Here is a 23,452-nt window from a genome sequence, read left to right as displayed (position 1 = left end):
CAAATACATATCAATAAAAGCCAAAAGATAGTATAAAGCAGTCATTCTCACCCTATGGGTTTGCAATTCTTTTGGAGACAGAAACCCCTTTCATGGTGGTTGTATTTAAGACAATGATGACAACAACAGTTGGACACATAGAAGATATATAAATAAATAAATGGGATTAAAAATAGGATAGTGTCATAGAAGTATACAAGGAAATAACGCACAGTAGGTTCTGGCTTGGCTGTTTTGTTGTGCTTCTTTGGCCAGTAATATGCATGTTTCTATTTTTGTTTTCATTTCTGATTTGGCTATTCCTTTAATTTTGCTGTTTTTAAAGTTCCCCTTTCCACAAGGCATAGTACTTTAAAGCTTCTTAGTTAATCCATGAGAAAAGCCTAATTTTCTAATATTGAAATGCAAATCATGTCTCTGGTTTAGCATAAATTAGAAAGTCTTTAAATAAACTAAAGAAAAATGAAAATCACCCCCTCCTGTTGTGGTGTGGACAACGTGTCCTGTCGTAAATGTTAACCTTTGGTCAGTTGGGGGTATGTGTTCAAATCAGAGGCATTGAGAAGCCTGGCTAGTGGCAGAATGTTTGCATCCCCCCTCTGACCCAATTATAACAGTGTGTGGTCCAACTGACTGACTTACACCTTCCAGAGCTTTGCTCAGATGCCCAGGGAAGTAGGACATGCATTAGTATTTGCATGCACAGCATTCAAACAGCACCTGTACTTCTTCACAGGTGAGCTGCTCTAGCTCGGGGGTCAGCTAGCTCTATCAGGACCAGAGCAGAATGGGTCAAGGCAGCAGTACAGCACAGGGGAAAAAACGGGCTTCCCTCTTTTGTGTTATGGCCAGTACATTTGAGCTCATAGTATACTATTGTTTTACATGTTGTCTGCATTCATTTTCTAATACTGTAACAGCATATTACAAATCAGCATTCTACACTGATTTGGGAGGCTGGGAAGGTCTGTAGAGAGTTGCAGTTTGTGAATCTTTATGCTGCATCATATCATAAAGGAGAGGGGAGGGGAGTAGAGAGGAGAAAAAATACAGCTAAATCCGCGTATTAATTTATTCATTCCTGGTTTAACATAAATTAACTTATGAAGGAAACATCTTCATTTCTTAATCACTTCTTAAAGGCTTGAACTCCAACACTGCTACAGTGGCAATTACATTTCAGGGTGAGTTTCAGAATGTCAATTCAAAGCAGGGTAAATGTCAGTTCAGTGTTGTTATCAACTGTTAGGATTTGAATAGGAAATGTCCTTTGAAGACACAACTGCTGGACACCTGCTCCCCAGGAGAGGGCACTGTTTTGGAAGATGGCAGAAACTTCAGAAACTCTGACATAGCTTTAAAAAGAACTTCAAGTCTCTGAAGAAAGTAATTAAAGAAGATCTCAGAAGATGGAAAAATCGCCCATCCTCATGGATTGGCAGGATCAACATTGTAAAAATGGCTATCTTGTCAAAAGCAATCTACAGATTCAATGCAATCCCCATCAAAATTTCAACTCAATTCTTTAACGAATTAGAAAGGGCAATCTGCAAATTCATCTGGAACAACAAAAAACCTAGGATAGCAAAAACTCTTCTCAAGGATAAAAGAACCTCTGGTGGAATCAACATGCCTGACCTAAAGCTGTACTACAGAGCAATTGTGATAAAAACTGCATGGTACTGGTATAACGACAGACAAGTAGACCAATGGAACAGAATTGAAGACCCTGAGATGAACCCACACACCTATGGTCACTTGATCTTTGACAAGGGAGCTAAAACCATCCAGTGGAAAAAAGACAGCATTTTCAACAAATGGTGCTGGCACAACTGGCAGTTATCATGTAGAAGAATGCGAATTGATCCATTTCTATCTCCTTGTACTAAGGTCAAATCTAAGTGCCTCAAGGAACTCCACATAAAACCAGAGACACTGAAACTTATAGAGGAGAAAGTAGGGAAAAGCCTCGAAGATATGGGTACAGGGGAAAAATTCCTGAATAGAACAGCAATGGCTTGTGCTGTAAGATCGAGAATCAACATATGGGACCTCATAAAATTGCAAAGCTTCTGCAAGGCAAAAGACACTGTCAAAAAGACAAAAAGGCCACCAACAGATTGGGAAAAGATCTTTACCTATCCTAAATCAGATAGGGACTAATATCCAATACATATAAAGAACTCAAGAAGGTGGACTCCAGATAATCAAATAACCCCATTAAAAAATGGGATTCAGAGCTAAACAAAGAATTCTCACCTGATGAATACCGAATGGCTGAGAAGCACCTGAAAAAAAAATGTTCAACATCCTTAATCATGAGGGAAATGCAATTCAAAACAACCCTGAGATTCCACCTCATACCAGTCAGAATGGCTAAGATCAAAAATTCAGGTGACAGCAGATGCTGGCAAGGATGTGGACAAAGAGGAACACTCCTCCATTGTTGGTGAGATTGCAAGCTTGTACAACCACTCTGGAAATCAGTCTGGCGTTTCCTCAGAAAACCTGATATAGTACTACCGGAGGATCCCGCAATACCTCTCCTGGGCATATATCCAGAAGATGTTCCAACCAGTAAGAAGGATACATGTTCCACTATGTTCATAGCAGCCTTATTTATAATAGCCAGAAGCTGGAAAGAATCCAGATGCCCCTCAACAGAGGAATGGATACAGAAAATGTGGTACATTTACACAATGGAGTACTACTCAGCTATTAAAAAGAATGAATTTATGAAATTCCTAGGCAAATGGATGGACCTGGAGGGCATCATCCTGAGTGAGGCAACCAAATCACAAAAGAACTCAAATGATATGTTCTCACTGATAAGTGCATATTAGCCCAGAAACTTAGGATACCCAAGATATAAGATACAATTTGCTAAACACATGAAACTCAAGAAGAATGAAGACCAAAATGTGGACACTTTGCCCCTTCTTAGAATTGGGAACAAAACACCCATGGAAGGAGTTACAGAGACACAGTTTGGAGCTGAGACAAAAGGATGGACCATCTAGAGACTGCCGCACCCAGGGATCCATCCCATAATCAGCCTCCAAACGCTGACACCATTGCATACACTAGGAAGATTTTGCTGAAATGACCCAGATATAGCTTTCTCTTGTGAGACTATGCCGGGGCCTAGCAAACACAGAAGTGGATGCTCATAGTCAGCTATTGGATGGATCACAGGGCCCCCAATGGAGGAGCTAGAGAAAGTAACCAAGGAGCTAAAGGGAACTGCATCCCTGTAGATGGAACAACAATATGAACTACCCAGTACCCCCCCAGAGCTCATGTCTCTAGCTGCATATGTTTCAAAAGATGTCCTAGTCGGCCATCAGTGGAAAGAGAGGTCCATTGGTTGTGTAAACTTTATCTGTGTCAGTACAGGGGAACACCAGGGCCAAGAAGTGGGAGTGGGTGGGAAGGGGAGTGGGCGGGTGAGCGGGTGGGTGACTTTTGGGATAGCATTGGAAATGTAAATGAAATAAATACCTAATAAAACAACTATATATATATAATATATATATATATATATAATATACATATATTTATATATTATTTTATATATATTTTTATATGTGTAATAAAAGTAATAAAAAATAAAAATGTAGGTCTAATAGCTTAAAGAAGTGGGGAGGAAGAGGGGCTAGGAGGTTTTCCGAGGGGAAACCAGGAAAGGAGATAACATTTAAAATGTAAATACAGAAAATATCTAATAAAAGAAAAGAAAAGAAAAGAAAAGAAAAGAAAAGGAAAAAAATGTAGTTATAACATGAAACTAAAGAAGAAGGAAGACCAAAGTGTAGATACTTTGATCCTTCTTAGGAAGGGGAACAAAATACTCATGGAGTTACAGAGACAAAGTGTGGAGCAGAGACTGAAGGAATGACCTCCCAGAGACTGCCCCACCTGGGGATCCATCCCATATACAATCACCAAACCCATACACTATTGTGGATGCCAACAAGTGCTTGCTTACAGGAACCTGATAGAGCTCTCCCCTGAGAGGCTCTGCCAGTGTCTGACAAATACACAAGTAGATGCTCACAGCCACTCATTGGACTGAGCACAGGGTCCCCAATGGAGGAGCTAGAGAAAGGACCCAAGAAGCTGAAATGGTTTGTAGCCCTGTAGTAGGAACAACAATATGAACTAACCAGTACCCCCAGAGCTTCCAGGGACTAAACCCCCAACCAAAGAGTACACATGGTGGGACTCATGGCTCCAGCTGCATATGTAGCAGAGGATGGCCTAGTCGGTCATCAGTGGGAGAAGAGGCCTTTAGTCCTCTGAAGGCTCTATGCCCCAGTGTATGGGTATGCCAGGGCCAGGAAGCAGGAGGGGGTGGGTTGGTGAGCAGGGGGAGCAGAGAGGAGATAGGGAGGTTGGGAGGGGAAACCAAGAAAGGGAATAACATTTAAAATGTAAGTAAAGGAAATATTCAATAAAAAATTACAATGTTACAAAAAGAGATTTCTCAATTTTGTTTTCCAATTTTCGTCTTTTTTTTAAACTTAATATAATTGAAGTATAACTATAGGCAAAATTTAAAAAGTAGCAAAAAAAAAGGTGCTTATAAAGGTGCTGACTGTACCTGGTGTGGTTTCTTCTGGTCTCTGTGTCCTGTCTTCCACAAGATAACAATGATGCTCTACCTCAGCCTGGACTCACATGTGAGAGAGTCCAGGAATGTGGACTGAAGGGTCTGCGACTATGAGCCAAAGCCGATCGTTTGTCCTTTAACCTCCTGATGCTCACGGTGATGAACACCTGTAGCATGTCATGCCCAAATGTTGGAACTGTCCTGTAGAGAAGTTATAAAACAAAACTGTGACACTAAAAGTAATTTCTCTTGAATGGCTTTTAGTCTTCATACAACTAATACTGCATACTGAATATTTAGAGACATTTTTTAAAATATGCTTTTCTTTCTACTTTCACCTCATTCATTAAAACCAAACTTTTCCAAAAATCTAAAGTTCAATTATTTTGTGCCTATGAATGCTGATATTTAAAACAATATTTGATTCTTTCCTTTTAAGACCAGATCACCTTTTGACCATGATAAGGTCTGTGCAAGACAGTGCCGTCACATAAAGTCTCTGGAAAGGGCTGACTAAGGCTGCTTATTTGTGACAGAAACAAGAATGAGAGTGAAATGGAAGTCTAACCGAACATACACAAAGAATGCAGAATTGAAAGACTAGAAATTGATTCTAAACAATCAGGTCAATTTATGCAATTCTAGAAAGAGGGATAGGGTAAGGGTAAGGGGGATATGGGTAAAGACACTGAGGCATGCTTGCAGAAACTAAGAGAAACAGAAGATGGTTAACATAATGTTATATGTTATAATGAATAGACTTTTAAAATTTTGCCAAGACATTATGTTTTTAAAACTAACTCGGCCATCAACATTTAGAATCAGGAGATTTACCATCTTGCTTTCTGATGCTTTGGTAAAGCATACCCACCCATCTTTTTGATTACAGTAGAATTGTTACTCAGTACTGGCCATTTACCCATTCTACTTCTGACTACTTCATTAATGTTCATCTGCATTGACCCTAAAAACAATTCATTTTGTGATCTGTGTTGGAACTGTGCCTTTTTGCTATGCCCAAAGAAATGTTAGCCTTTTAAGGACCTTAAGAGAGGGCACATTAGAAGACCATATTCTTTGGCTTCTTATTATGCAACTGTAGTATACATAGTGCAAAGGATTATTTTATGTAGTTTCAGAAGCCACAACATAACTTCTTTTTTTTTTTTTTGTTTTTAATATGTTTCCTTATTTCTTTTTTTTCCTTTTCCATTTTTATTAGGTATTTAGCTCATTTACATTCTAAAGGGCCTTTAGTAGTCAGAGATGACATACTATATGACATTCACTATGACTCTGCTGTAGAAGGAAGTTCTATGAGTAGTGTGGCCACCAGATGGATGTTAGCCCAAATCTGTCCTCAACACTGCTTTTTACTTGTTTCTCTAACAATAAAAATAATTGAGCCAGTATGTAAAATCACTGTTCACAAGATAACTGTTAGTGTTATGAAATCAATCTTTGATGATGAAAAAAAAATTACCCTGAGACTTGTTCACACCTCTACTCATTAAACAGACTTATACAACACATCAATTCAAAATCTTTTAGGTAAAAAGAAAGAAAGAAATAGAATATTGAGTATAGATTCTCTTCTCAAGAGCTGTCATTAATAAAAGATCAAAATGTGGGGCATAAATAACTTATAATCCAAAGCTGAGATTAGATACTCAATATGCAAATAAAATGTATAATCATTCATTCTCAACTTTTTTTAATTAATTTATTTTTTTTACACTCCAGATCTTATTTCCCCCCATCCACCCTCTAATTGTTCCACATCCCATACCTCCTCCCCACTCCTTACCCCCTACCCCACTGGTCTTCTAAACTCCCTGGGACCTCCAGTCTCTTGAGGGTTAGGTACATCATCTCTGAATGAATACAGACCCGGCAGTCCTCTGCTATATGTGTGTTAGGGGCCTCATATCAGCTGGTGTATGCTGCCTGTTTGGTGGTCCAGTGTTTGAGAGATCTTGAGGGGTCCAGATTAATTGAAAATGCTTGCCCTCCTACAACCTTCCCTAATTCAACAACAGGGGTCAGCTGCTTCTGTCCATTGGTTGGGTGCAAATACCTTCATCTGACTCTTTCAGCTGCTTGTTGGGTCTCTCAAAGGGCAGTCATGATAGGTCTTTTTTGTGAGCGCTCCATAGCCCCAGTAAGTATCAGGCCTTGGGACTTCCCCTGAGCTAGATCCCACGTTGGGTCTGTCTCTGGACCTTTATTTCCTCAGGATCCTCTCCATATCCATCCCTGTAATTCTTTCAGACAGGGATGATTATGGGTCAGAGTTTTGACTATGGAATGGCCCCCTTCCCTCATATGATGCCCTGCCTTCCTGCTGGAGGTGGGCTCTATAAGTTCACTCTCCCTACTGTCTGGCATTTCATCTAAGGTCCCTCCCTTTGAGTCCATGAGAGTCTCCCAGGTCTCTTGTGCATTCTGGAGAACCCACACAATATTCTACCTTCTGAGATTGCCTATTTATAATTTGTATGATGGCCCTCAGGGCTTCAGTCCTTTTCCCTCACCCAATACCAGATCAGGTGCCCCTATCCCCTGACTCCTCTGTCCCCCCCCATTAACATTTCCTCCCAGTTCCCTCCCTCTCTCCCCATTTGTGATTGCTTTCTTCTCCCTCCCAAGTGGAACTGAGTAGTCCTCACTTGGGAACTTAAGCTTGTTGATCTTTTTTAGTTCTGTGGACTGTATTTTGGGTATTATGTACTTTTGGGGGGCTAATATCCACTTATTAGTAAGTATATACCATGCACGACCTTTGGGGTCTAATTTACCTTACTCAGAATATTTTCTAGTTCCATCATTTACCTTCAAAACTCAGGGTGTCCTCCTTAATAGCTGAGTAAAGAGATTATTGCATTTGTAAATAAACCAAATTTCTGTATCCATTCTTCTATCATGGGGCATCTGGGTTGTTTTCAGCTTCTGGCTATCACAAACAAGGCCACTATGAACACAGTGGTACATATGCCTATGTGGCAAGATGGGGCATCTTTTGGGTGTATACCCAAAGGTGATATTGCTATGTATTCAGGTAGATCTATTTCCAATTTTCTGAGCACTCTCCAGATTGATTTCCAGAGTGGTTTTACCAGCAATGGAGGAGTGTTCCTCTTTCTCCACATTCTCTCCAACATGTGTTGCCATCTGAGGTTTTGATCTTAGAAATTCTGATGGGGGGCTGGTGAGATGGCTCAGTGGGTAAGAGCACCCGACTGCTCTTCTGAAGGTCAGGAGTTCAAATCCCAGCAACCACATGGTGGCTCACAACCATCTGTAACGAGATCTGACTCCCTCTTCTGGAGTGTCTGAAGACAGCTACAGTGTACTTACATATAATAAATAAATAAATCTTTAAAAAAAAAGAAATTCTGATTGGTGTAAGGTGGAATCTCAAGGTCATTTTGATTTGCTTTTCTCTGATCACTAAGAACTTTGAACATTTCTTTAGGTGTTTCTCACCCATTCAAGATTCCTCAGTTGCAGATGATATGATAGTATACATGAGCAATCCCAAAAATTCCAGAGAACTTCTCCAGCTGATAAACAAGTTCAGCAAAGTGGTCAGGTATAAAATTAACTCAAATAAATCAGTAGTCTCCCTTTATGCTAAACAGGCTGAGAAAGAAATTAGGGAAAGAACTCCCTTCATAATAGCCACAAATAATAGAAAATATCTTGGGATAACTCTAACAAAACAAGTGAAAAACCTGTATGACAAGAACTTCAAGTCTCTCAAGAAAGAAATCGAAGAAGATCTCAGAAAATGGAAAGATCTCCCATGCTAATGGATTGGCAGAATTAACATAGTAAAAATGGCCATCCAACCAAAGGCAATCTATAGATTCAATGCAATCCCCATCAAAATCCCAACACAATTCTTCAAAGACATGGAAAGAGCAATTCTCAAATTCATCTGGAAAGGGAAAAAAACAAAAACAAAAACAAAAAAGAGAATACCAAAAACAATTCATTTTTTTATTAGATATTTTCTTTATTTACATTTCAAATGCTATCCTGAAAGTTCCCTATACCCTCCCCCTGCCCTGCTCCAACTACCCACCCACTCCCACTTCTTGGCCCTGGGGCATATAAAGTTGCAAGACCAAGGGGCCTCTCTTCCCAGTGATGGGCAACAAGGCCATCTTCTGCTACATATGCAGCTAGAGACAGGAGCTCTGGAGGTACTGGTTAGTTCATATTGTTGTTCCAGCTATAGGGTTGCAAACCCCTTCAGCTCCTTGGGTGCTTTCTCTAGCTCCTCCATTGGGGGCCCTGTGTTCCATCCTATAGATGACTGTGAGCATCCACTTCTGTAATTGCCAGGCACTGGCATAGCCTCACTCGAGACAGCTATATCAGAGTCCTTTCATCAAAATCTTGCTGGCATATGCAATAGTGTCTGGGTTTGGTGGCTGATTATGGGATGGATTCCTGGGTGGGGTAGTCTCTGGTTGGTCCATTCTTTCATCTCAGCTCCAAACTTTGTCTCTGTAACTCCTTCCATGGGTGTTTTGTTCCCTATTCTAAAAAGGAATGAAGGATCCACACTTTGGTCTTCGTTCTTCTTGATTTTCTTGTCTTTTACAAATTGTATCTTGAGTATTCTAAGTTAGAAGAAAGCAAATTGATCCATTCTTATCTCCTTGCACAAAGCTCAAGTCTAAGTGAATCAAAGAACTCCACATAAAACCTGAAATTAATAGAGGAGAAAGTTGGGGAAAGCCTCAAAGATATGGGCACTGGGGGAAAATTCCTAACTAGAACAGCAATGGCTTGTGCTATAAAATCAAGAATTGACAAATGGGACCTCATGAAATTGCAAACTTTCTGTAAGGCAAAAAGACAAAAAGGCCACCAACAGATTGGGAAAGGATTTTTACCAATCCTAAATCTGATAGGCGACTAATATCCAATATATACAAAGAGCTTAAGAAGCTGGACTCCAGAAATTCAAATAACCCAATTATTAATGGGGTACAGGGCTAAACAAAGAATTCTCAAGTGAGGAATATCAAAGGGCTGAGAAGCACCTGAGAAAATTGTTGGGAACAAAATAAAGGGGGGCAGGGGGCCCTGGGGAAGAATGGAAGGAAAAATATGCCCACTGCCCTGTCAGAGTTTCCCTATTCTCTGGTCAGTCAGGAGTGGGAGGGCTGCTATCTACCCTACCCACTCATCCCTGGGTGAGCATTCCTCTATCCCACTCTTCAGGGGGTGGTCAAGAGGCAACCCTGCCTGGGGACCACCCTGGAGCTACTTTGCTAAAGCCACCAGAGTTGTGGGAGAGAGGGAAGAGGGAAGAGGGAAGAGGGAAGAGGGAAGAGGGAAGAGGGAAGAGGGAAGAGGGAAGAATAGGGAAGAGGGAAGAGGGAAGAGGGAAGAAGAGGGAAGAGGGAAGAGGGAAGAGGAAGAGGGAAGAGGGAAGAGGGAAGATGGAAGAGGGAAGAGGGAAGAGGGAAGAGGGAAGAGTGTTCATCGAAACTTGAAGGAGCAGAGACTCTATATGGTTTAAGAGCTTTATTATAGATATGCAGGGAAAACAAATAAGGTAGGAGAGAGAGACAGAGAGACAGAGAGAGACAGACACAGAGAGACAGAGACAGAGAGAGACAGGGAAACAGAGAGAGACAGAGACACAGAGAGAGGAGAGGAGAGGACAAAGAGAAAGGGAAGAGGAGAAAGAAGTGAGAGGTGAGAGGACAAAGAAATAAGAGAGCAAAGTGGGTGCTGAGCACCCCTTTTTAAAGTCTTCACTGTTGCTAGGTAACTGGGGAGGAGTTTAGCCTGAAGGTCAGAAGCTTGGGCCATTGCTTACATGACTATTGACCATGCTTCTCTTGTGGGGTATGTAGGAGGTGGTATCTTAGGCAGGGGCCGGAGTTCCAGGAGCATGAGGGAATGCCTACCCTGTCATGTATGTGAATTAGGACCATCAGGGTTCAGACCTCAGCTCGACTGAAGACCAGCCTGAAATTCCCCACAGAAAATGTTCAACATCCTTAATTATCGGGGAAATGCAAATCAAAACAACCTTGAGATTCCACCTCACTCCAATCAGAATTGCTAAGATCAAAAATTCAGGTGACAGCAGATGCTGGTGAGGATGTGGACAAAGAAGAACACTCCTGCATTTCTAGTGGGATTGCAAGCTTGTACAAACACTCTGGAAATCAGTTTGGTGGTTTCTCAGAAAATTGGACATAGTACTACTGGAAGATCCAGCAATAACTCTCCTGGGCATATACTCAGAAGATATTCCAACTGATAATAAGGACACATGCTCCACTATGTTCATAGCAGCCTTATTTATAATAGCCAGAAGCTGGAAAGCACCCAGATGTCCCTCAACAGAAGAATGGATACAGAAAATGTGGTACATTTACACAATGGTGTACTACTCAGCTATTACAAACAATGAATTTATGAAGTTCTTGGGCAAATGGATGTATCTGGAGGATATCATCCTTAGTGAGGTAACCCAATCACAAAAGAAGTCACTTGATTTGCACTCACTGATAAGTGGATATTAGAGAAAACAATTCTTAACAATAAAAGAACAGCTGGGAGAATCACCATCTCTAACCTCAAGCTTTACTACAGGGCAATAGTGATAAAAACTGCATGGTATTGGTACAGAGACAAACATGTTGATCAATGGAATAGAATTGAATACCCAGAAATTAAACCACATGCTTTATCTTTGAAAATGAAGCCAAAAATATACAATAGAAAAAAGAAAGCATCTTCAATAAATGGTGCTGGTCTAACTTGCTGTCTGTATATAGAAAAATGAAAATAGACCCATATTTGTCACCTTGTACAATGTTCAAGTCCATGTGGATCATGGTTCTCAACATAAAAACAGAATCTAATAGAAGAGACAGTGGCAAAGAGCCTTGAACTTGTTAGCACAGGGGGAAATTTCCTAAACAGAACTCCAATGGCTCATGTTCTAAGATCAAGAATTGACAGATGGGACCTCATGAAACTGGAAAGCTTCTGTAAGGCAAAGGGCATAATCAATAAGACAAATTGGCAACCTACATGTTCAGAAAAAAAACTTCACCGACCCCACATCCAATAGACGGCTAATATAAAAAATATATAAAGAACACAAGAAGCTAATCACCAAAAAACCAAACAACCATATCAAAAAAAGTGGGGTATAGAACTAAACCAAGATTTTACAAGTGAGGAACCTCAAATGGCTGAGAATCACCTAAAGAAATGTTCAAAGCCCTTAGTGATTAGAGAAATGCAAATCAAAACATTCTCAACTTTCAATGTGTACAAAATTGCCATGAGGATTGGTAAGGATTGAAATGCTCTCTTTGACTATTATTAGGAAGATCCAGAATGTGTCTCTGTCACCAAAGATGGATTTCATGCCACTGGAAGATGAGTAGATGTGACTTCTTAGAAGAGCTAGAATGATTCTAAGAAGAGATAACATTTGTGCCATGCCTTGATTTGGAAAGGACCTGGTCTTGTGCATCACAGTGAGGGTCATTTGGGAGGAAATAGAAGTAATAGCAGATGCATAAAGCTACACAAATGGAATTCTGAAGATGAAGTGACATACAAAAAGCACCTTGCATCATGTATTTATTCATTAAGAACTGTGCTTTTGTGGTGTGAAGTCTGTATTTTACCACATATTAACCTTTACACCATGGATAAGTAACTCTAATTATGAACTTCACTGGAATAAAGCTGTTACATTTAGCAAAACGGTATTAAATTTACATATGAGCTAAGTGGGTATCACAAACTCAAAAGTAATAGTTCTTGTATAACACTTGACAATTCTTATAGCTTGCAATGGAGAGACACTTGTTGATTTTTACACAAGCTTATTTGTTTGATTGTTTATTCCAGGGTTTGACTATGTAGAAGATGATGGCTTGAATGTGAGATACTCTACCATAAGTCTGAGTGCTAGAACTCCTGGAAGGTCCCACAATTCCTAAATCAATTTTTAATGTTTCCTTTTTGTCACCATCTCCACTCTCCTTTCCATGGTATAAATTCAAAGAGGAGCACTTTATGTGCTGAGGAATTTAGTTTTTCAGTTTAGCAGACAAAAGGCTCTCCTGGTAGTTTTTCTACAGAACAATGCTTTTATACTGCACAATAGCTTACAGATAAAAAGCTTTATTGCAGGAACAATATGTTTGTTTTAAATGTGAAGTAGAAACGTAAAGAGAATGACATTATGAGAAGTGGAGCTAGACCTTTGACCAGCACACATTACATGGTGCCACCAGTTTCACAGACAAAGACAGGTAAAATGAGAGTGAACAAGAAGAATGATGAGGAAGGATGCAAGGCCAGAGTAGCACAAAAATGAAGTATTCCATAGCATTTTACAGAAATAACAAGGAGAACTGTTACCTAGAAAAAACGGAAAGTTACACATATATACCTAAGTAGACCCATCACATGGAGGACTACAGTTCAGCAAGGTCAATTATTTAAACATATTAAGCAGTATTTAGAAAGTCTTTGTGGTTTAATAACAATTATATAATTTGTCTTTACAAATATGGTTGTCTATATGAATACACACACACACAGTTGTCTTAGACATTTACTCTCTTATTAATGACCTCATTTCCTGAGGCTCTGCCAGTACAATCCTCACTGTGTCTGAAATGTCCTTCTCAGCCACCCTAGACCCAAGGTAGTAATTTGTGAGAGTGTATGTTTCTACTTTGGTTCATCCAAATAAGTTAAACATGTAAAGTTAGATTGAGTCTATTCTCACTTGAAAAGGTGTTTGGTCAGTAGTAGGGTGATAGAATTTGTGTGTGTGTGTGTGTGTGTGTGTGTGTGTGTATGTAGTGCAGTGTACTCAAGTACAGCTAACTAACACACACAATAAAAGTTTCTTCCTTCAACTCACTTTCTCAGAAGTAATAATAGGGATCACATATAAGCCTAGTGACCAGACAACAAAACCTTGTGCTTTCCTGTGCTTCTAACTCATAAGGACACTAATCCCAGGACAATAATTAAAGGGATACGGACTTCCAGGCTTCAGTTTAATTAGAAGATTAAGCACATGTGAGGTTTACATTTTTGTGCATAGTATAGAAAGATAAAAATATGTTGGCCTGAGCTTCCAAGAGTAATTATTTATGACTAGATTGTTTTAAATTAGAATATTCAACAAAGATAGTGATTTCAGGCAAAAATTTTTCAGATTGTAATACTTGTTGAGAGAGTGGATACAGTCTAGTACTATTCTTATCTTGAGCCAGCAGATGATAGCGCCTAAGTGTGAAAACAGTTTCTCTGTACATGCCCTATTCTCAAGCCAGGCATGTGATTATTCCATAGAAATGCTTCATCCCTACAGATAACTGCTTGCGGTTCGACAATTTAATCTAGTTATGTGGCTACCTTTAGTTCCTGGTATGTTCTGAGAGTCAACGGATCTATCCTCAAGGGCACCCCCACTTCTGATACTGAAAGCAAGCCTGGCCTACTAACTACATTGTAACTGACTTTCAATTCAGAGTTTCCCTTTCTTCATTTCAAAATTCTGCTTCAGAGGCTTAGGAATCTCAGACACATCTTCTTTACATATTTCTCGTGAAGGATCATGTATTCCCAGCTGTACTGAATGGGTTGCACCTAGGAACAAATGCGGGAGAGGTGCCCAGCATGAGTTTGGGGCCAAGCATGCCTCACTTCCATCTTGTTCCCATTTGTGTCAATTCCTAGTACTTCACATGTGCACCAATCTGTCAGCTTATAGAATCTGGTTTAATAATTCTTACTGAAATTAATCTTTATTCTTCTACCTTCTTTCTCTTGTATCAATCCTCTAATCCCTGGCTCTCTCTGAAAAAAAAAAAATAGCCTCATTTTGAAGCAATCCTGCCTTAACCTTTCCCTCAGTAGTATAAACTCAATTTGCAATGGGTAATTTTATTTGTCAGCTTAATGAGATCTAGAGTTACTTGGAAGATGGACATGAACATGCCTATTAGGAATTATCATGAGGGGGTTAACTGAGAGGGAAAGACAGTACCACTGTGGGTTACACTATGACCTATGCTGAGATTCTGAACTATACAAAAATGAGAAAGTTAGCTCAGCACAAAGATTCACTATTTTCATTCTTTCCAAATATGAATGCAATGTGGCCAGCTGCTTTGGGCTCTTGTTTCCTTAACTGTGCCATGATGGACCAGACCTTGACAATGTGAGCCAAAATAAACGCTTTGTCCTTAAGATGCTTTTGTAATGGCATTTTATCACAACCCCAGGAAAAGTAACTAAGAGAAGTTTACTTCAAAGGAGCTCCACGAATTCCAAGAATTTTAAAAAGCTTGTGTCAGGAATTTAGGGAAAATGCCAATAATATGTTTACTGTCTTAGCTTTTTTATTGTTGTGTCGAAGCACCATTACCAAAAGCAATGTGGAGAGGGAAATGTTTATTATGCTTCCAATTCCACTTCCACTTCCACATCACTCTTCATCATTGTAGGAAGTCATGACCAGAACTCAAATAGAGCAGAGACCTGGAGATAGGATCTGATGTAGAGGCCTAGGGGTCTGGGGTGGTGCTGATTACTAGCTTGATCCTTGTAGCTTGCTCAGTCTGCATTCTGATGGAACCTAGGACCATCAGCCCAGGTATAGCACCCACTGCAATGGGCTGGGCCCTCCCCCATCAATCACTGGTTTAAAAAATGCTCTACAGAATGACTGAAACCCTATCTTATGGAGACATTTTCTCAATTGAGATTCCATTCTCTCAGATGATTCTAGCCTATTTTAAGTTGATACAAAATTGGTCAGCACAAATACATAATCTATTATGGCTTAAAATACAGTTTAATTTACAAATAATATACTGTTTTTTCCAATGGGTTTTATGTCCTTGTATTCAACCAACTACAGATGAAAAATATCCAAAAAGTTTTTTCACATGTGTTGAGTATGTATATTGAGTGTGTGCGTGTGTGTGTGTGCGTGTGTGTGTGTGTGTGTTTGTGTGTGGTGTGTGTATGTGTGTGTGTAAAATAGCTGGCCACATTGCATCAATCACAGTCAGGAAGAATGAAAGTAGTGGATTATTGTGAGATATATATATATATATATATATATATATATATATATATATATTCACATTAAAGAATGTTGACTACACTTTTCCTATGCCTTCTATCAACTCTTGTCTGTAATTTGTTTTTTATATGTGTCTGAATATTGCCAATCTGAATATTGCCTGGTAAATATTGTCTGTGAATCTGTCTGTGTATATGAGTATCTCTAAGAAAAAGCTTTTGCTCTATATTTGTGAAACAAATAAAAAAGCACCATACTAGAAAGAGTGAGGGAAATTTTGCAGAACTATGTAACAGAATTTTATAAGGCATTAAGTCACTAACTTCAGTTCACTCCAACTGACCCGGATAACAGACAAGCAATATCAAAAAGTCAAATTTTGCTTCCAGCATTTATGGTGGATATTTGTTTTATTGGTTTCTTTTCAACCTATTCCTTGATTTCAAAATAAAAAGGGCACATAAACACACACACACACACATTGGTCTGTGGGTCGTCCTCATGGAAGTGAACGTAATGTAAGATTATATTTATCAATTATCTTGGAATTCAGAAGTTGACATAGGAGATCCATGGCAAGCAAAATTGGTTGTAACATTGTTTTCTTAAAGAAAATTTAAACAAATAGAATGATTACATAGTAGGTTAAGTTTTAGGTGACTTCAGGGTGTATTATAAACTTTTCTGTGTGGTCTAGAGATTTGTGTAAGATGTACGAGGTATTTTTTTAAATCTATTGTCAGTGATTGCATTACTTGGGGTACAGTAATAATCTAGAGATAATATAAAGTGTTTAGGAGAATATCAATTACATACAAGCCCTATTATAGTCTGTAATAGTTCAAGAGTTTAGTTATCCAAGATGTCCTGGATGAAGTTACCCATGGATACCAACAAATAATTGTATTGTTATTATTTAAATATTATTTGATTTTTTAATATACAAGGATGATTTTCTTTTTATTGGTTATTTTATTTATGTATATTTCAAATGTTATTCCCCTTCCCAATTTCCTTTCCACAATCCCCCTATCCCTCCCCCCTCTGCCTCTATGAGGGTGCTCAAGGTAGATTTTCAAGAAGCTGAAAGAAATTTCAAAAATGTATAGTTTATAAAGACTTGCATTTCAAGTCTTTAAAAATTCTATTTATCTAAATATAATGCCTCTGGCACTAGTATTCTTGATTAAATATGTTGTATCGATGTTCATACAATATGAATTTCCTTCTCCAGTCTCATTGCATTCCCTATTTCCCAGAATTGTAAAAACACCTACTTTGTCTTCCTTGAAAGGCTTTCTCTACATCCAACAAGAACAAGTCAAACATGCATCATTCTCTGCAGTCCGTTGATATTCATCTTGCTAACTGAGCACTATTTGCTAAGGAAAATTGTTTCTGTGATGTCCAATATTTATATAACAATAAACGAGTATTTACCAACCATTACAGTAACAAAGATGTATGCATTTCTCTCCCCATTCTGACAAACACAGAAATATTGCATGACCTGAGTTTGGCCACACAGATGCCATGCCATGGGCTTTGAGTCTGGGGTGAAAGATGCATTGAAAGAAGGAACTCTTGGAGGTTTTTATCACATCATATCACATCACAGCATAGCAGCTAGACATCATATAATGAGTCACTCATGACCTCCTTGTCTCACGTGCTCTTTAGGTCCCCATGGATTCTCTAGGTTCCCACTGATCTTCTAATAATTTATTTTTCTTTAAGACAATTAAAGATAGCTGTAAATGAATACCCAGAACTACAGTCCGAGTATTACAGAGGTTGATGGTGAAGGACCACTGTAAATTTGAGGTGACCTTTACTCACCATAATTCAAGAGGACCCTAGAACACAGAGTTAGAAACTTCCTCAAAAGAAAACAAACAAAACGAACTGGAGACCATGTTTATCTCCAAACTCTTTGCAGATAGAAGACTTTTTATTTGATTGAATACTGTAGCAAGTAAAATTATAGTACTGTCAACTTGAATAGAATTATTTCAAATGTCTGTATTTAGAGTACAGCAGCAAAATTTGCACATTGTGTAGGAACAATTGTGTAGGATAGATGTGTTATAGGGAATCAAAAGGTCAAAAGATGCTTACATATCATTTATAACCTTGAGAGCCTTATAGTAAAGATATCTCCATCGAGAAAAATATGACCAAATATCAATCTTGAGTCTATATGTAAAAGCCATCTACCTTTCAAAAACTTTCAACTACTATTAGTAGGGCATGTCGATTACAAAGACTTGTATTGTGAGGCTGAGAAACTCTGAATAAGATACATTTAGGAAAGTAGGAGGTGGGGAATCAACACCTATGATTCCGAGTCAAATATTTGATTCTGTATTTCTCTATCTTCATTTGAATAGCAACGAAATGCCTAAAGCAAGACAATATCATTAAGAAAAGGGGGTTAATTTAATCAAAATAATAGATAATCTAATATCAAGCACTGCTGTAGAACTGGCCTCTACTTGGAGTCTTCTTGGAAAGGCCATTTTGTAGAAGATAACATAGTGCCATTGAAAGACTTAGATAAGCCTCATGAGACTGCAGGGATAAATCTCATAAGAACTGTTTTAATTCCTTCTGAAGCTTGCTACCTCTGAAACTGCAGACACTAATTCTATATCACTAAACAGTAGTCCAAGCTTCCAGTGCTCAAACCCTTTAGGGAAAAACAACATTAAGGTCTCAGAAATATTTAATGTGGATTTATATTTAATCTTTGTAATAATTCTATAATGCAATTGTTCATTCACTTACAGAAAAACCATGATCAAGAAATGTTTTCCAATATAATGTGTTTAGACCATGTCAGAAAAGATGCAAATCTGTTTAAACAAATGTACCGTAATAATGTATTATATATTATATAGAGGGTATACATATTAGTAGCAAACTATATGTATGTATGTGTATTTAGGATTATGCTTATATAGATACATAGAGCCATAATATATACAAATAATGCAAGTTTATATGTACACACATATGTATTTAGATATACATGCATAGACACTACATAAAAATGTACATTTATGCATTTACAGTTACATTAGTATATGCAATACATTTACATGCACATGAATTTGTATTTCAGTGATACACTAAGAGTTAGTTATAAAGTATTCTCAGTTTAAATCCTTTTCTCAAGCTTGAAAGATGGCAGAGCATTTAAGAGCACTTGCTCCTTTGCAGAAGAACCAGTTCTGTTCCCAGGACCCATGTGGTGGTGCACACTTCTAGACCCAAGGAATCTAATGCTCTCTTCTGGCCTCTGTGAGCACCAGTCACACACATAATGCTCACACATAAACACACACTTATATACATAAAAAATAACAAAATCTTAGAGTTTTGTCTTTATCTTTTCTGATTCAGAGTTACTTTTTATGTACAAAACTGGTCATACCTTATTTAATTTGACTAAATAGTTAAAAAGTGTTCTTCCTTATGGAATTATATGCAGCAACTATTTTATATGAGCTGATAATACACTATGAATATAGACATTATACATGACTATGCAGGAAAACAAATTATAATATACCTTTATAGCTAAAGCACTTTATTTTGTAGTCTAGAATGTCAAACAATTTCAACTAAGACAACAAATTGACTCGATACAAACATCCTGAATTTTGTCAACTCACAATCAGAAATGTTTTTAAAAATGGCATATTGGTAGTTAGACTTCGTTAAATTATAATTATGGCCAAAATATTATCGTATAATTTCACTGTATCAGGAATCTAAAAACAAATAACTTGGTTGCTTCGAACCCTAGGCTCCACATCATGCTACAATTAGATGTTTGCTTGGACGGCAGCCATCTAAAGGTTTGAGCAGAGCAGATAGAACATCTTCAGAGATGGCTCCTTTGCATGCTTGTAGACAGAAGATCTTGCTTCTTTTTTTTTTCTTTTTTTTTATTACGTATTTTCTTCAATTACATTTCCAATGCTATTCCAAAAGTCCCCCCCACCCCCCAAATCCCCTACCCATCCATTCCCATTTTTTGGCCCTGGCATTCCCCTGTACTGGGGCATATAAAGTTTGCCTGACCAATGGGCCTCTCTTTCCAGTGATGGCCGACTAGGTCATCTTTTGATACATATGCAGCTAGAGTCAAGAGTTCTGGGGTACTGGTTAGTTCATAATGTTGTTCGACCAATAGGGTTGCAGATCTCTTTAGCTCCTTGGATACTTTCTCTAGCTCCTCCATTGGGGGCCCTGTGATCCACCCAATAGTTGACTGTGAGCATCCACTTCTGTGTTTGCTAGGCCCCGGCCTAGTCTCACACCCTCAACAGAGGAATGGATACAAAAAATGTGGTACATTTACACAATGGAGTACTACTCAGCTATTAAAAAGAATGAATTTACGAAATTCCTAGGCAAATGGTTGGACCTGGAGGGCATCATCCTGAGTGAGGTAACCCAGTCACAAAAGAACTCAAATGAAATGTACTCACTGATAAGTGGATATTAACCCAGAAACTTAGTATAGCAAGATATAAGGTACAATATGCAAAACATAAGAAACTGAAGAAGAACGAAGACCAAAGTGTGGACACTTGCTCATTCTTAGAATTGGAAACAATCACCCATGGAAGGAGTTACAGAGACAAAGTGTGGAGCTGAGACAAAAGGATGGTCCATCTAGAGACTGCCATATCCAGGGATCCATCCCATAATTAGCCTCCAAACGATGACACTATTGCAGACACTAGCAAACCTTTGTTGCAAGGATGGTGATATAGGATGTTGCTTCTTTACTGGCTATTGATTTCAGACTTTACTTTTGTACCATGTGTGCTTTTGCATTAGTGACCGAGCTTTCCCCTCAGAAAGTAATTTGACAGAGAAAGAGTGATCACAAGAGAAGCTGTAGTATATTTTGATGTCCTATTCAACTGCATATTTCCTGGTTGTTATTTATTAACTAGAAACCAAGCCCTTTTTTCAGCTTCTGCACTCTTCATCTATTTGAAGGAAGGAATACAGCAGAGAGTATGGACATAATGTGTTTTAAAACACATCTGTCACAAACAGCAATGTGCCACTTCAGTCAGTTTATATGAGTGTGCTAAGTATCCAGATAGGGGTTGTGCTCATAATTTTCATCTCAAAGAGAAAAAAAACCTAAAAGAATAATCCTAAACATCTACATGATACAATAATACTTTTCTCCCAGAGAATATGAGCCAGGACCTTTGAAAGCTGTGACACACATGAAAATAGTAACAGAAAAGCACATTTCCAGAACCTAATAAGTATGTAAGGAAGATTGACACATGATCACAATTGTTCTGAAATGGTAGCAGAAAAGGCAATAACTTTGGTCAAGCTACTTCACCACATTTACAAGCTTCATTTCCTTTAAAAGGTAGATAATATCAGCTTCCTCTTCTATTTCAGAGAAGTAGGAGGAAGATATTATGATGCAACTACTTTAGAAACAAAATTCTGTAGTGACTTGAATTATAGTAAGTATTTAGGAGGTCATCATTTTGTTGGTTGTGAAATGAAGTCTTCCTCTCATATCTTTAAAACAATATTTAAGTATATGTATTTGCTAGCAGAATTCTTGCATTTTACTTTGAGTGCAACATATGCCTTTTGCTCACTAACCACTTACTAATTGCCTAAAATATGACATAAATGTTAAAAAGGAAGACATAGTTGTGACATGGACAAACAAAGGTTCTTCTCCATCCTAGAACTGCTATGTGAACAAACCCTTTATCTCATTCCAAGAACTCATCTACAGCCTGAGATCTCATCCCATTGGTGAGGGAAAACGCCTTCTAACGGTATAATATTCTCCTTCAGCATTCTGAGACCATTTTTATTAAACCTTCCCTATGGATTTCATCCTTGGCCCCTTTCCCAGCTGTCATCATTCTATTTATATCAGTAAGAGAAAAGTATTCATGAACAAAACAATACTAGAATTAAGATAAATCTTCTAAGATAGCTAGGGATTCCAAAAGACATCTTATTAAATATGCATTTTACTTAAGTTATGTTTACATTAATGCTTTTTCATTTTTCTCTTTTTGATTATGATTTTTAAATTTTTATGTACATTGGTGTTTTTGATTGCATGTGTGAGCAAGCCAGATTCCATGGAAGAGGAGTTATAGACAGTTGTGAGCTTCCGTGTAGGTGCTGGGAATTGAACCCAGCTCCTCTAGAGAACAGTCATTACTCTGAACCAGTGAGACATCTCTCCAGCCCTGCCTTTACTTTTTTATCCAAGCCATAGCTTTAATCTTAGGCCACAGAGCAATCTTTTCAAATGTGCTTTTTGCACAGAAGATGACAGTTGCCTTCTAGATTTCTCTCAAGATGCTTTAGTCTCAACACAGAGCTGCCAAGGCACATAACCTGACGAGCCTTCTTTCTTTGTGGTAATTATCTTGAAAAAACAGTCACTGAAATTCAAGTACTTTATTGGAATGGTAAGGTCAACTCACTTTAGATGTAAGCAAGTTTGATGTTCTTAGCCTATCACTTCCTCAGTGAGGAGAGAATCCTGGAGTCTCACAACAGGGAACATATATTTTCCTCAGAAACAAACCTCCAACATAGAAAGAAATGCAAGACAGACTTGCTACTGCCTCAACCTCTAGGGATGGGATGTAGAAATGCCAGCACAAACCAGAGAGAAACAGCACACTGGGACTTCCTTCATTAGCCATACCTCTTTGCTTGTCATCTGCACTAAGTATGTAAAGGGTAGCTGCTTTCCCATGAATCCCTTTCATTCTAATCATCTTTGTACAAAACGGACTTGAAGTCCAGGATTTTTTTAAATTTCCCATTTAGTAGCAGGAAGATTGTTCTTCAGTGCACGATTCTGAAGCAGTAGTGCCTGGGGGAGATTTGATTTGTAGGAAACAGCACATTTGTTGCAGAACAAAGACAACATTGAGTGAAGTAGGATGAGGTGGGTGGACTGTGTGGAGAGGAGATACAGTTATTGGGTATATAAACCACATTCCGGGCCAAGCTGCAGGCCTAGGAGTAGTCAGCCAACAGACACACACACACACACACACACACACACACACACACACACACACACACACAAAACAGACACAGACACACACACACAAACAAACAGGCACACACACACAAACAGACACACACACACATGAACAAACAAGGCTTGTAGGGGGACTTTTGTTGAGTTTTGTTCCTGCATTTGTTTTGTCTTATTGTTTTTGTTTATTTGTTTTGATTTTACTTGTTCGTTTTTTGATTCAGGGGTAGAAAAACAACATAATGTGGGTAGGATAATTGAGGGAATTTGGGAGGAATTGGAGGAGGAAAAATAAAACATCATCAAAATGTATTGGATAATTAATTGGTGTGTTCTTCCCTAGGAAACTCTCTTTTTCTAACTCTTAGCATTTCTTAGATGTCTGTAGTTCTTTGCATAGGGTTGATGCCTCCTGGGCTTTCTCTGTTCATTTGAACATACATACTTTTCCTGTAGTTGTTCAGCCCATATTTAGGCAGTCACATTGCTGAGAATTTGATAAAAGTGTAGTTTTGATATCACTAGTAGATATAATGTCATAGCAAATTCCATGATCTTCTGCCTCTTACAATTTTTCTATACCATCTTCCTAAATCTTCCCTGAGTCTTAGGTTTGAAAGTGTTTTGTAGACCTATCCAGCAGTTAATCATGAAA

General features: G+C 38.4%; 1 protein-coding gene across 5 annotated transcripts in view; it reads left to right on the top strand.

The window, feature by feature from the left end:
• The window catches only part of Ptprd (protein tyrosine phosphatase, receptor type, D), a 2,270,506-nt gene that overhangs the window by 1,374,064 nt on the left and 872,990 nt on the right, over positions 1-23,452 (top strand). The window lies entirely within an intron of this gene.

Source organism: Mus musculus, chromosome 4, assembly GCF_000001635.26.
Source record: "Mus musculus strain C57BL/6J chromosome 4, GRCm38.p6 C57BL/6J".
Classification (NCBI taxonomy): Eukaryota; Metazoa; Chordata; class Mammalia; order Rodentia; family Muridae; genus Mus; species Mus musculus.
This window is presented reverse-complemented; position numbering and strand designations above follow the sequence as displayed.